Source organism: Pleurodeles waltl, chromosome 11, assembly GCF_031143425.1.
Source record: "Pleurodeles waltl isolate 20211129_DDA chromosome 11, aPleWal1.hap1.20221129, whole genome shotgun sequence".
Lineage (NCBI taxonomy): Eukaryota > Metazoa > Chordata > Amphibia > Caudata > Salamandridae > Pleurodeles > Pleurodeles waltl.
Genome location: NC_090450.1, coordinates 295,818,567 through 295,831,608, shown reverse-complemented (window position 1 = coordinate 295,831,608; position 13,042 = coordinate 295,818,567).

Sequence of the window (13,042 nt, the reverse complement as noted above, 5' to 3'; positions counted from 1 at the left end):
GTCATAATGTGTCATGATATACTCAGACCCATAGCCAATGGCATGAAACATGCAATGACATTGATTGGCATACAAGCAAGGTGACCACTGATTTGTTGGACAATATGCTACACATACAGATGTACTGTCCTTTGTAATACACTAGCTAGTTGTGATACATGTAAGTGCAAAAGATGTGGATGTGAGTTATCAGCAGTGTTACTAAACATTCACCCATTGGTTTGACACACATCACAGTGATCAACTGTTGTAATTCCTGACTGATATTTACACACATTGGCATACAGTGTTGCCCTGATGCTTCACATAGTGATTCCTATCTATCTGTTTTTCTTTTGGTACAACAGTTCAATGGCAGATATGTGTGTTTTAAGTCAACCATTTTTGGTTGGGAGGCAATGCAAACATTACACACCACACTTTTCTGATCTCAGTGGATTGTGTCTGGTACTTAGTGGATGGCACCAGTGTTCACACTAGCTTAATGACTCTTGGAGCCCACTCATGGTTTCCTTGATAGATTTTGTTGTGAAATAGGAATATTTACAGGTTAGGCAGTCATGTCTTACTCCACATGTATTTATGTGAAAACTGCTGGACAATGTGAGCATGTCGCTGTGCCCCAGCAACATTATTGTATATCTCTGATAAGATAGTATTTGTAAAAGTCTGGTGCTGCAATCACCCCATATTCTTTCTTTCTACATAACTTTTTCCATGCATTACGCACTCCCTTAGATGCCCATGCGAATGCAGCGAGGCGCCCCTGTTGTGTTTTAAACCAACACGCCTTGAACTCCAATGGAATTGCATTAAATGTAAAGGTACATTTTGGGAGAATAATCATCTTCAAAATGTTAGACCTTCCTATTAGGGACAAGGGAAGGCTAGCCCACATCTTGAGTTTTTCAGCATCCACCCAAGCTCTATCAAAAATAATATATGCCACTTCCTCCAAATTAGCCGTAACCTGAATCCCCAAGTATCTTATCTCTTGCTTAACTAGCGGGCTATTATAGGCAACACCCCATCACATAATTTCCATTTTCTCTGGATTCAAGGAATTACCTGACATCCTACAAAAATCTTCTACTAAAGATGTAATACAAGGTAGAGAGCTGACCACATCTCTAGTGTAGGTCATAAGGTCATCAGCATATAGTGCAACTTTCTTTTCCCAACCATTGCTTGGAAAAGGAAGGATATTGCTATTCGCTCTAATCCCTGATGCCAAAGGCTCAATACACAAATTAAAAAGAAGAGGGCATAATGGACAACCCTGACGGGTCCCTCGTCCGACCCTAAACGTTTGTGACAACTTTTCATTAAGCAATATTCTAGCTGTTAGACACTAATACAAGACCTTAATTGCCCTAATAAAAATGTCCTCAAGCTTGTAAGTTTCCATGGTAATCTGCAAAAAAGACCAATTGACCAGGTCAAAAGCTTTGCCCGTGTCAAAGGTAAGGACAGCTAAAGGAGCCCCCTCCTAGAGTGCCCAGTCCACTGCACCCAATAGATCATGAGTAAGTTCATGAAGTTGTCTTCCTTTGATGAAGCACTTCTGGTCCACGTGCACCAAACTATTAGCCACTATCTAAAGCCTTTTAAATAGAATACATGTATAAGGTTTGTAGTCAGAGTTCAATAACGAGATAGGTCGGTATGTCATACACTGGGCCGGATCTTTCTTAGATATTAAAAGCAGGCTGATTGTGGCTTCATCCCATGATTTTGGCACTTTCATACCCTCAAAGGCGACATTATTGAACACCCCCAACATAATTGGAACTGGCTCATCCCTGAGTAGGCTATATAGTTCATTTGGAAGATTATCTGGACTAGGAGCCTTTCCTTTCTTCAAATTCTTAATTGCTTCATGCACCTCTCTCTCCTCTATCTTTCTCTCCAGTTGCTGCCATACAATCTCATCCAAGCCAGGAAGGTGAATTCCCTTAAAAAATCCTCTGACCTGCTCCTCTGAGACCCCCAAATCATCTTTGTAAAGTGATTAAAAAAAGGAGGTGAAGGCTTCTTCTATCTCTGATTTCTCTATACAAAGACGACCTGTGACCTCAGATCTAATCAATGTAATATGGTTCCTTGCATGATCTGTCTTAGTTTTCCAAGCTAAAAGCTTACTACAGCCTTCCCCATGTTTATAATGCTCATACCGACTACTGTCCCATCTTCTCCTATTTTTCTTTTCTAGAAATTATTCCAGGTCTATTTTATTCTTCTCAAGTTGAACTTCCAAACAACCCAACTGATGTTTATGCATTGGTTAGTACAAAATTGCTATAACAGATTCAAGACTCTTCAACTGCTCTCTCTCTTCCCTATGCTTATAAACGGCCAAATTAATAAGTCTGCCCCTAATATATGCGTTATATGCATCCACACAGACTGTAAGGTGGCAGGTCAATAGTTCATGGCAAAAAAAAATTTGGTGCTGTGCTTTAAACCTTTGACAATCAACTCATCCAAGAATAAAGCTTGATTTACTGTCCACCTAAAATTAGAAGGCTGTGTATGAAAACCAAGGTGTAGCTTACCGCAGAATGGTCCGAAAGGTGAGCCGGAGCATACCCTATATGGTTAACCTTTCCACGTAGACTACTGTGCACTAAGAAAAAGTCTATCCTAGATCAATGACCATACTTCTTCTTATTAAATGTAAATGTGGAGCCTTGTCCCCCTTTCTATCGCCAAATATCAGCTAGGCCAAGATCTACCATAGCCTGCTTCACCCAAGATCGTGTTTTGGGATAGTTAGCAGTTCCTCGGGGTAGTTTAATCCAAGACAGGATCTAACAATACATTAAAATCTCCTCCTGGGAGGATTGGATATTTAGCTGTTAGTAAATTATTATATAAAACCTGGAAGGGTGCTGTGTCATCTATGTTGGGACCATATTATGCAGCTATTGTAATCCAGAACCCATGCAGACCCACTTCCACAATCAACCATTTACCTTTTGAATCTGTTGTTACGTTGCCCACCATTGCCTTTGTAGATTTGTTCTTAAGAGGATTGCCACACCTTTAACCACACAAGATTGATTAGTGCTTATACTATAACCCACCCAATTTATTTGCTTAAGAAAGTCTTCCCACTCCTCCCGTAATAAATTGGTCGCCTAAAGGATAACCACCTCTTCTTCCATCATTTTCAATAATTCAAAAATCTCCCTCCTTCTTCCCTTGACCCTGAGGCCATAAACATTCCAAGAGAGAATCTTCAACTGGATAAACTCGTGTCTACTCATTACAGATTAAAAAGAAGCCCATTGAGCCCCTGCCAAACCTAAATGTAGAGTATCGGAGGACAATTATATAGTGCAAAAGAATACCCATAAACTTCTTGAAACCTCCTAACCACACCCCCCTTCCTGGGGAACCCTCCAATCTTTCTTTGGGAGAAACATAACATTACCGCATTTGAGCTCTCCTCTGGACAGCTCGAACAAGATCTAACGCAATGCCTTAATCTGTTCCACAAAAGCACAAACTTCATTAGGATCCCTGATATCATGCACCTTATTGTTCTACATAATCCTCATCTGGACTGTTGCACCTAAGGACATACGTTGCTTCATATAATTCCCCAATTCCCATTGTCTATCCAGTGTTGCCTTTGACAAATCAGATCATATACAAAAAGACCAATCCCCTTTTGAGAAACTGCCCGCTTTAAGAGCTTCTGAAAGAATTTTCTCTTTAATGGAATATGTACCAAAGTTTATTAGTATTTTCCTGGGGACTTTCCTTCCAACATTTCTTTTAAAAGGGTCTCGATAAATTCTTTGAATGTCTTCTTCAAAATGTAGGTGAGCTGATTTCGGAATAGAATCTCTGACCAGGGAAATTGCATAGCCCTTAATATCTTCTCCTTCATCCCCCTTGGGGACATTCAGCAGTCTGATATTATTTCTCCTCATACTATTTTCCAAAGTCTCTAACTTATCCTGAAGTACTTTTTCTCTGGTTTTGAGCTGAGAGATATCTTGGCTATTTGCAAGCAACCGTCTATCCTGTTCTTCAACCACCTCTTCCAGTCTTCCCATCCTTTCCATTAGCATATTTATCTTGCTCTCCAAAGCCTCATATACTTCTCTAATTTTCCCTTGATTACCCTCGGAAACCTCAAACTTCTCTCTAATCTCCTTTGTTAATGAGATTAAGAGGTCCTGAATAACTGGGATGTGAGAGTGCATGGAGTCTGCCAGAGAATTGGGTTCTAGGGATCCTGAGGGAGATGGGTGTGTATCATCCATTTGCCCACTAAAAAGTGCTTGACCGAGGCCTTATTACTGTTTTCCAGCTCTTGCTCCTTTAAACCTTGCCCCCCGAAGCAGAGGGGAAAACAATAGCTTCTTCAAAGGCCTGTGCGCCCCTATCCCCTTTAGGGAAAGATTTAGGAAAAGACAAAAGCAGCATAGCCCCTGTACAACCCTCTAATGAGTTTTGAGGGAGGGGCTCCCTTTGTTTGCATCTGGGTAGGCAAAATTGTAATGGGCAGTTTCCGTTTTAAATTTATGTTAGGCTGCTGGTTCTCTGGGCAATCGCTGATCTTTGGGGTGCTATTTGTCAGCCCACTCCTCTCTCTCTCTATCCCCCTCTTGATGCTTTTAGGGCAGCCCCCTTCCCCTGTTTTCTTGATGGAGATAGCAGTAAATGTGGCATCAAAATCCAACTCCGGAGGACCACCTTACCTTTATGTGAGCTTTGTGCCTGTTAATTTGAGGCGTGATGTATGGCAAATCTTCAACACTCTTGACGCGCCATGCCCCCAGCTCTCACAAACCTTCCCTTCTCAAGGAAGAACACCTCTTCTACTGCCCGACCCTCAGAGGCTACAACGAAATGAGTAGCATCTCCTGCGAGGCACACTCCAGGCAGCCTCTACCCACAAGCCGGCTCCGAGGCGTTCCTTCCCTTTCAGTTGAAGAATGCGAGGATTCTTTTAAGCGATATATCAGAGTATAGATCTCTTTTGAAAGCAATGACTCCACATCTTTTGAAGGCGGAAAACACTTTTTTATATAAGTTTGGCCACCCAAAATATTTCAAGAAGGTTCGCCTGAAGATTCTTAAAGATGCATGTAGGATTTGGCTACAAATCTGAGGTGCTTTAGGAATAGCTTACTATAGCTGTTTTGCCCCAATTTGGGATTCACCAGGCACTCCTGAATGTCATTTAGAAAAGTTATAATTCCCATTAAAGGCAAGTGGGGTGAAAAAATGGGGGCAAAATATAGAGGACTTCAAGTTGATACTTTGGCCCACATTTACGGAACAAGCAGGAAATGTGATTTCTAAGTTTAAATATTATCAGTTGGCAAGCTGGGTTCATACTCTTCAGAAAGAAGGAACTGGGAACAGTATTTGGGAGGAGAAATTATTACAGAAATATGTCCATAAAGAGGTTGCTTTGTGGTATTAGGTGCTATTAGAGGCAGCAGAAGAAGGCTTGTCTCTCCCGGAGATGAAGGGGGGAAAGACTTTTCAGCTTTGGATACTGTAAGTCTTTCGAAACTATCATGGTCCATACTTTGGTTCACTATTAAATCTGCTTCTATGAAGGAAAATCATTTGTTTACATTGCATAGGGTGTATTAGTCACTGGTGTAATTGGCAGCTTTAGGAAAGAGAGAAAAAAGCTGCCCTCACTGTGGAGATGAGAGGGTGACTGATCTTCTTATGTTTTGGCAGTGTCTGAAGCTTGGGGATTTTTGGGAAGCCTTGAAAAAGTACTCAAGGAAGTGATAAGTCCAGAAGTTGAGGTAAGCCTTTCGATGATACTTTTTGAAATATTCAATGAAGGGACTCTGGGCAGGAAGCTCCCCATGCAACATGAGTACTTGTTGTTTGTGTTAAAGCTTTTGGCCAGGTGTGGATTCTTTTTAAAATGGGTTTTGTCATCATCCCCTACAGTTTAGTAGTGGGTGGCGTTGATTCATCGTGTGTGTAGTCTGGAACCATTGTTCCAGAGATGAATTCTGGTCTATTTGGGAAAATGATTGTCAAGTAATTAACTTTCCTGGGGCACATGGGTCTTGCTGAAGGGTTATGTCTAGGTATGAGACTATTCAGCAAGGGTGTATGGATCTCTCGGGCACTTGATAATTACCAATGGATTAGTGTGGAGAGAGGGGGGTGGTGTGTTGAAAGGCGGTGACCCATTGATATTGAGGAGTTTCTCCCCGGAGATGCATACCCATGACTCCCCCTGCCGGCCTGAAATATTATTATGAGGACACAAAAAAAATTATTGTGTATGTCTGGATGATTTGCGTGGTCATCCTCCTCCTCTTCACGAGGAGTCTCCTGCTCCTCATCCCAGAGGACGTTTGTTTTCACACAGATGTTGTGCAGCATGGGACATGCCAGGATCATATTCCACACTAATGATAGTGAATAAAGCAGTTGCCCACCTGATCCATCCAGACAACGGAAGTGGGATTTTAACAAGCCAAACGTCCTCCCAACAGTGGTCCGGGTTCTGATATGTGCCTGGGTATAGGCCCTTTCCACATCTGTTTGTAGATGAGCAAAATGGGTCATCACCCATGACTGAATGCCATAACCTTTTTCAGCTAAAATGTTGAACGAAAAAAAAAATATGTCATTGCTTTGGTTTACTGCATTTGTAAACATCCTGCCCATGTGTGTCATATGTATTGGTATTATCATGCACTTCAGCCAACTATGATCACATCATATGTTAGTCATGCCCGTGTGGTGCAGTTTCCAAGGGCCTGTTCACTCACTGTATGTAGGGTCAAATGCAGTAGATAGGCAGATAGATCATAACAATACCCTTACTGACTGTCATATTTGTGCAGCAGGGATGCATGGTGTCTGATTCCCATTGCTCTAGTCCTTTGAATATATTGTGTTGCCACTACATGTGTGATGCAACAGATTGTTCCTGGGAATTATTTCTGTCAGTCCAACCTATGTTGCCAGACATGGTTGACATAGATACATGTATGGATCCCTGCTCCTCCTCAGATATTGGGATTGCCTTGTCTTTGTTTGGCCCACATTGTTCACAACAGTAGACATGATGCCATCCACACAGTATGCCCTCACACATCCCAAATGGGTGACCTGATGTGACATTTGGCAATTCCCCAACCATGTTTCCATGTCAAAACGTGTTGACATTGTGTACATGTTTGAGGAAATGGTGCCCACAATACATAATCTGCAGTCCAGCGACACAACTTCATGCACTGTACTGTGTTTCTAAGAAAGGGAACTATTAAACATTACTTGCAGCCTCATGCCAATTTGTGGTCTATACAAGTGGAAGTACACACACGTTGCCTGGGGACTACACATTCACACTTGCATCAGGGGTTGTAGATGTCCCTCTTAGCTTTCAGGATGTATATTGTGTATGCATGAGCAACTTCCAGCCAAATCTGATGCCTCAGTAGCATGTGTAGTTATGTCTGTGTGAACCACTAGACTTCATACATGTGAGGTATTTGAAAAGGAATTTGACATCTGTACAGTTACATGTGACCTGGCCATGGCTGGTGGTTTGTCATCCGGCACCTAGGACCTCATTAATGTGGTCCATGGTACAGGGCAGCACAGCACGTGCCTTGCTGTGTTGCCATGCGCCAATGTGGAGTGCCAAGAAAGCATCTCATCAACAAGATATGGCACCTTTCTGTCCTCTCCCCCTGCACTGATGCACAACTTGCTGCCTAGCTCCAAGGCACGCAGCCTTGCAACATGGTGCAAGGGTGCATGCATTGTGGAGATGATAGTTTTCACGCAGGAGGGAACAGCTTCCTGCACAAACAATGAATCATGATAAGTGTTTCCCTCATTCTTTGCAGAATGCAGCACACATAGGGAGAGAAAGATACAGGGAGTGATAGGAATATTTCTCCCATTGCATCACTCTTATGCCACCCCTGCGATGGCATATAGTTGTGATATATATTACCTGCCTTGTAAATCTGTGAATACATTAGGTCCCTTTTCATCTATGGGTGTTGCGTTAGTATATCCCAAGCAGGATCCATCGAAAAGGCCTTTTCACACCGTGTTATGCATGCAAGGGGTCCATATTTACAAGGCCATGATAAGCCATGCAAGGTGGCTTTGCATGGCCTTGTAAAAATGGCCTGGTACACTGTGCCAGGTGAGAATCTAACAAATATTGCTCTAGTGGCACAGAGTGGCACAAGGATGGGGTAACTGAGGCCCTAAATCCCTGGTGTTTGAGGCTGAGATGGCTGATGTCCCAAGTGTGTTGCATGTAACCACTCCCAGGCTAGATAGTACTCCTTCCTTGCACACAGAGATGTAGAGCAGATTTCCTGTCTACCATGCATGACTGTATGCCTTTTCATCACGCAACATATGCAAAAGTGGCTTGAGATGTCTTCACCTGTATGTCAGGGTGATTTTCATTAGATCTGTATAGAGAGGCATAGTGCTTGTAGGTGTGGTAGGCCTCATCATGCAGTTCCTATCAGTGTAGGAAGAGAGTGATCTGCGTATTGTGTCCCCCATATGTCTTTGTTCTTGTGTCTGTTAGGTACTTGCTGTTTGCTTACCTACAAGCAGGCCATTCCCATATTGTCCATCCTGAAACCTCTGATTGATGATTGTGTTTCTGAAGATGAATGAGTCATGGATGCTGCTTGGGTATTTGGCCAGCATATTGATGATTAAGCCACGATGATCCATGATGACCTGAAAATTAATTGAGTGTGTGCGCTTCCGGCTGTAGTTCACATGTTCAGTTGAGGCAGGTGGTACAAGTTGCACATGTGTGCAGTCCATGGCTCCATGGAAATGTGGCAACCCAGCCATTGTGTAGAAGCCCTGTTTAATTTCCTGCTGCAATTGCATGGTGTTGAGGAAGAGAATGTGTTGGGGTGTGAGGCAGATGATTGCATCCAGAACATAGGGCAGGTATTGAGACAAAGATGGCTGCGATACTTCACCCACCTGTGCTGCTGTGGTCTGGAAGGATCCAGAATGTGAAGCAAAAGGTGATGTTGGTGGACTGCTCAACCATTGGCTGCAGATGTGGCACAATGAGGTGGAGCAGTTGGATGATGGACTCCCTGCGCAGCCAGTAGAAGGTGATGACTTCCTTCTCCCAGAGGGCAATCAGGGATACCTGCTGGCAGTAGACATGCTACCTTCTCCTACGCTGCCTCTGTGGTCTTGTAAGAGGAGTAGGTCCATGTTGTCCTCCAAGTTGCCAGGGTATTCTGTGTGTTCTCCTTATGTACCTGTGCGTGGGGGACATTTTAATGCCTGGTATGACCAGGTGTTAAAATTTTGAAGCCAATCAAATTTGGTGCTACTTTTTCCAATCTCATAATTTTTTGGCATGCTTGTCAATACGGGGCAAGTGTCATTTTTTAGAAGGGAACCCTACCTTGCATATCATTGTCGGTATCTGACGCAGCCAGATCCAACGCTAATGAAAAATTATGCTAGCCTAGGAAAAGTGATGCTACAGGTCTCTAGCACCACTTTGTAAATCCAGCACTGATTTTGAACCTTAATAGCGTCAAAATAAATGGTGGTATGGTGGCACAGGATCCTTGTAAATGAAGCCCATAGTTCTTGTATTGTGAGGCAAGTGCTCACCATGGAAACAAACATTTTTTTAAAGTAATAGAAATAGATAATGTTTTCCTTGATTACTACAGTTTGTCAAATATAGTTACATCACTGGGCCCCAAGGTCACACATAAAATGTACTTTACTTTTCTGGTAAACAAAGTGAAGTCATGAAAATATGTGGCAATTCTTGAAATACTTTTCAGAACACCAAGTATTGTATGAAAACTCTCAATTCGAAGGGTGAAACTTGTAATAAGTACTATCCTACAATCACATAATGACATGTTGCAAGGTGTGAAGTCAAAAGGTTTAGAAAGCATGAAGATGTGCTTATTCTCTCATTTATGATATGCTGGTCTCTTGAAAAGTGGTTGTTCACTAACAGTGGAGTCTTAGCTCCAAAGTCACAGGACAGATCTCTGCATTGATGAGGACAGGGGCAATCTGAGTGTGAGCCCACAGACCTTCTTTTATCCATTTAGATCTACCTTGTGCACGCTCCAGCCTAGAGCTGCACAGCTGCACTGACAAGCAAAGTTGGGAGGTCATCAAAGTGTTACCCAGAGGCATTTATTCTAATATTCATACACTTTCAGGATGAGGATATGCCTGTGCTCCAACCACACTTTGTAGAGGGGAATGGATGTGTATGAAATGCAGATGCGATAAAACTAAAATGCAACCATTGACACACAGTGAAAGTGTCTTCACCACGAAATATCACCATCAATCCACCTGCTCTGGTAGCCAATAGGTTCTTGGGCAGTCTCTTCTGAGAATTAGAGTGGGTTTCTACGAGTTCAATGTTCTCTTTTGTTGACTCCTGGTTTGAGGGCTGCAACATGGAATGCAAGCACAACACTAATAGCGCTGATTGCAGGTCCACCTTCAGAAGGCACCATAGAGAGAATACATTTACGTCTGAGGTGGTGTAAATCTTTATTGAGCTAGCAAAGAACAAAAATTATATTCAAAAACCTTTGCAGCCAGGCTGCATCCCACTGGCAATCAGTATTAGTGCAAGTCTTAATTGAACCAAGATGTTAGTGAAATTGTTTAATTTTTCTCAGAAAATATTCATAACACTACACATAGTTATGTTTTAGAGCAGCCTGTTGATTGCTAGTATCTCACAAGGCCTTCTTTGCATGTGTTTGCAGTTTGTGTAAAGAAATCAGAAATCAGCCTGGTTCATGCACAAACTGTCTCTTTGTAAAGCATTTTCACTGCAAACAAGTTTCCTATGAGCCTAAATTCTATGAAACTGCATGACATAAATAGCCTCATGTACAAGGCCTGTTGCGCAGGGCGGCGCAGCTAGTGCTGTAGGTTTTCAAGTAAGTTATAGATTCTACTTTGTTTTTAAAATGTAGTTTAAGAAGTAGGTGAGAAAGGGAAAACGTAGTGTAGTTATAGGAATACATTGCAGGTTGAGTTGTAGCTTTTCAGTTGTTGTATAGGGTATTTGTGTCGCTAGTAGAGTGTAGAGTGTTTGTTGTACTGTGTTGTGGTTTAGAAGGCAGTATGGGCTGTAGGTTGTATAGGATGTGCAGATGTTATCATATTTTGTTTAGAGCGTAGGTAGGGTGGTGGTTACAGGTGTTTAGTTCATGTGCTAGTAACACATATTTTTGATTGTACCATCATGTGCTGTGGAAGTGTCAATGTCTTGTAATCAACAATACATATATCGTGTGGCTTGACGTTACAAATGTAAAGTGGAGCATCTAAATTGTATTACTGAAGATGCATTCAGTGAAGACAATTAGTAGTTCATGTATATTGGTGTTCTAATGTTTGGTTTTAACATGTTGAAATGTAGTATACATACACATCTATGCTTTGTATTCTTCTTATGTAATATGGTGTAACCGCATGTAATCATGTTTCATTTATAATTTTAGTTTCCATTCAAAACTGCAAGATGCACTTATAATTGTGTGTTTTGAATGTACATTAATTGATTAATAAGTTAGTATAACCAAAGGCCTGAAACTTTTGATTAATTGTGTCTAACCTTCAACGTGGAGTTTTGCTCATGTTGCAATATTTTCTTTTGCATGTGCATTCTTGAGAGTCTACAGTTAATGTAAGGTATATTGTGTATCCGAGATAGTGAGGTACGAGAGAATTCTTTGGCAAGAGCAAGGAGGACTGACGAACTGAGATGAAAAGACTACTGTTTGTTTGTTTGTGCACTCAAGGTTGTCCTGATGTTCAATTCATGGGATGTGAGGTGTGATGGGAGTTGAAAGGACGATAGAAAACTACTGGTAAAGATGACTTCGTTTTCTCGAGCATTCTGTTGGTTTAATTGGTATTCACCTAGTTTGACGAGGGCAGATTCCCTTTGTTCTTTGGCGAGAGCAGATTCACTTGACACTTGAAGGGGTATAGACCTGTCTACTCTTTATTGCTTTGGGGGTCCTTATGCCATACACCACTTCTCTATCAGAACTTCTACTGAGTGTTCTGTGATGCTGACACTTTCCTATTTTTCCTGAGACTTAATTAGGATTTTCTTTGAGCTTAGTTTAGGGTATTTCTAATAACTTAGGGCCTGATTTAGAGTTTGGCGGAGGGGTTATTCCATCACAATGGTGATGGATATCCCATCTGCCAAAATATAAATCCCATATGATATAATGGGATTTATATTTAGGGCCCGATTTAGAGTTTGGCAGAGGGGTCACTCCATCACAAAGGTGACAAATATCCCATCCGCCAAAATATAAATCCCATATGATATAATGGGATTTAAATTTCGGTGGATGGGATATTCTAAATCTGGCCCTTACTGTCTCCAATGATTAGACAAGAGGACTGCAATTTATATAGTGATCATCAGATTTTATTTCTCATCTTTTGTATTGCTTCAGTTGAAATTCTCCTAAGCCTTATGATTGTGTGATTTATTCTTATTCAACGTTTCACCTCATCTTTAATGATTTTGTACTTAATTCTTTATCTCAGTTTAGCTTTAAAATTGTAATAAATCTTTGAACTTTATCCTCCGACTCCTGGACTTATTGTGTGACCAAATAGGTTACACTATTAATTGATTTGGAAGGTGGATTGTAGCTCTCTTTTGCCCCACAAGTACCCTGAAAAAAGTCCACCAGAAGAAGAAAAGCAAGAGTATGGGCCCTAGCATCATCAGATGGTATTAGAGAGAGGATGGTTTGGGTTTTGAAGTAAGGAGAGCTAGAACTCTTTATCCTAGATCAGTTAGTCCCTAGTGCCCATTCCTTAATTTGGGAGATCAGAGGAGTTCTGGACATTCAGGAGTGATTTGTGTCAGAGGAGGAGTGAATACCAAAAGGGTCACAAGTTGCAGTGGTTAATGCTTAGCTTGCAGTGCTTTGTAGAGTTTCAATGGTGCTTTGTGGGAACATTTTGAATGTTGTGTGAGTGTGGTGTTTAGTAAAAA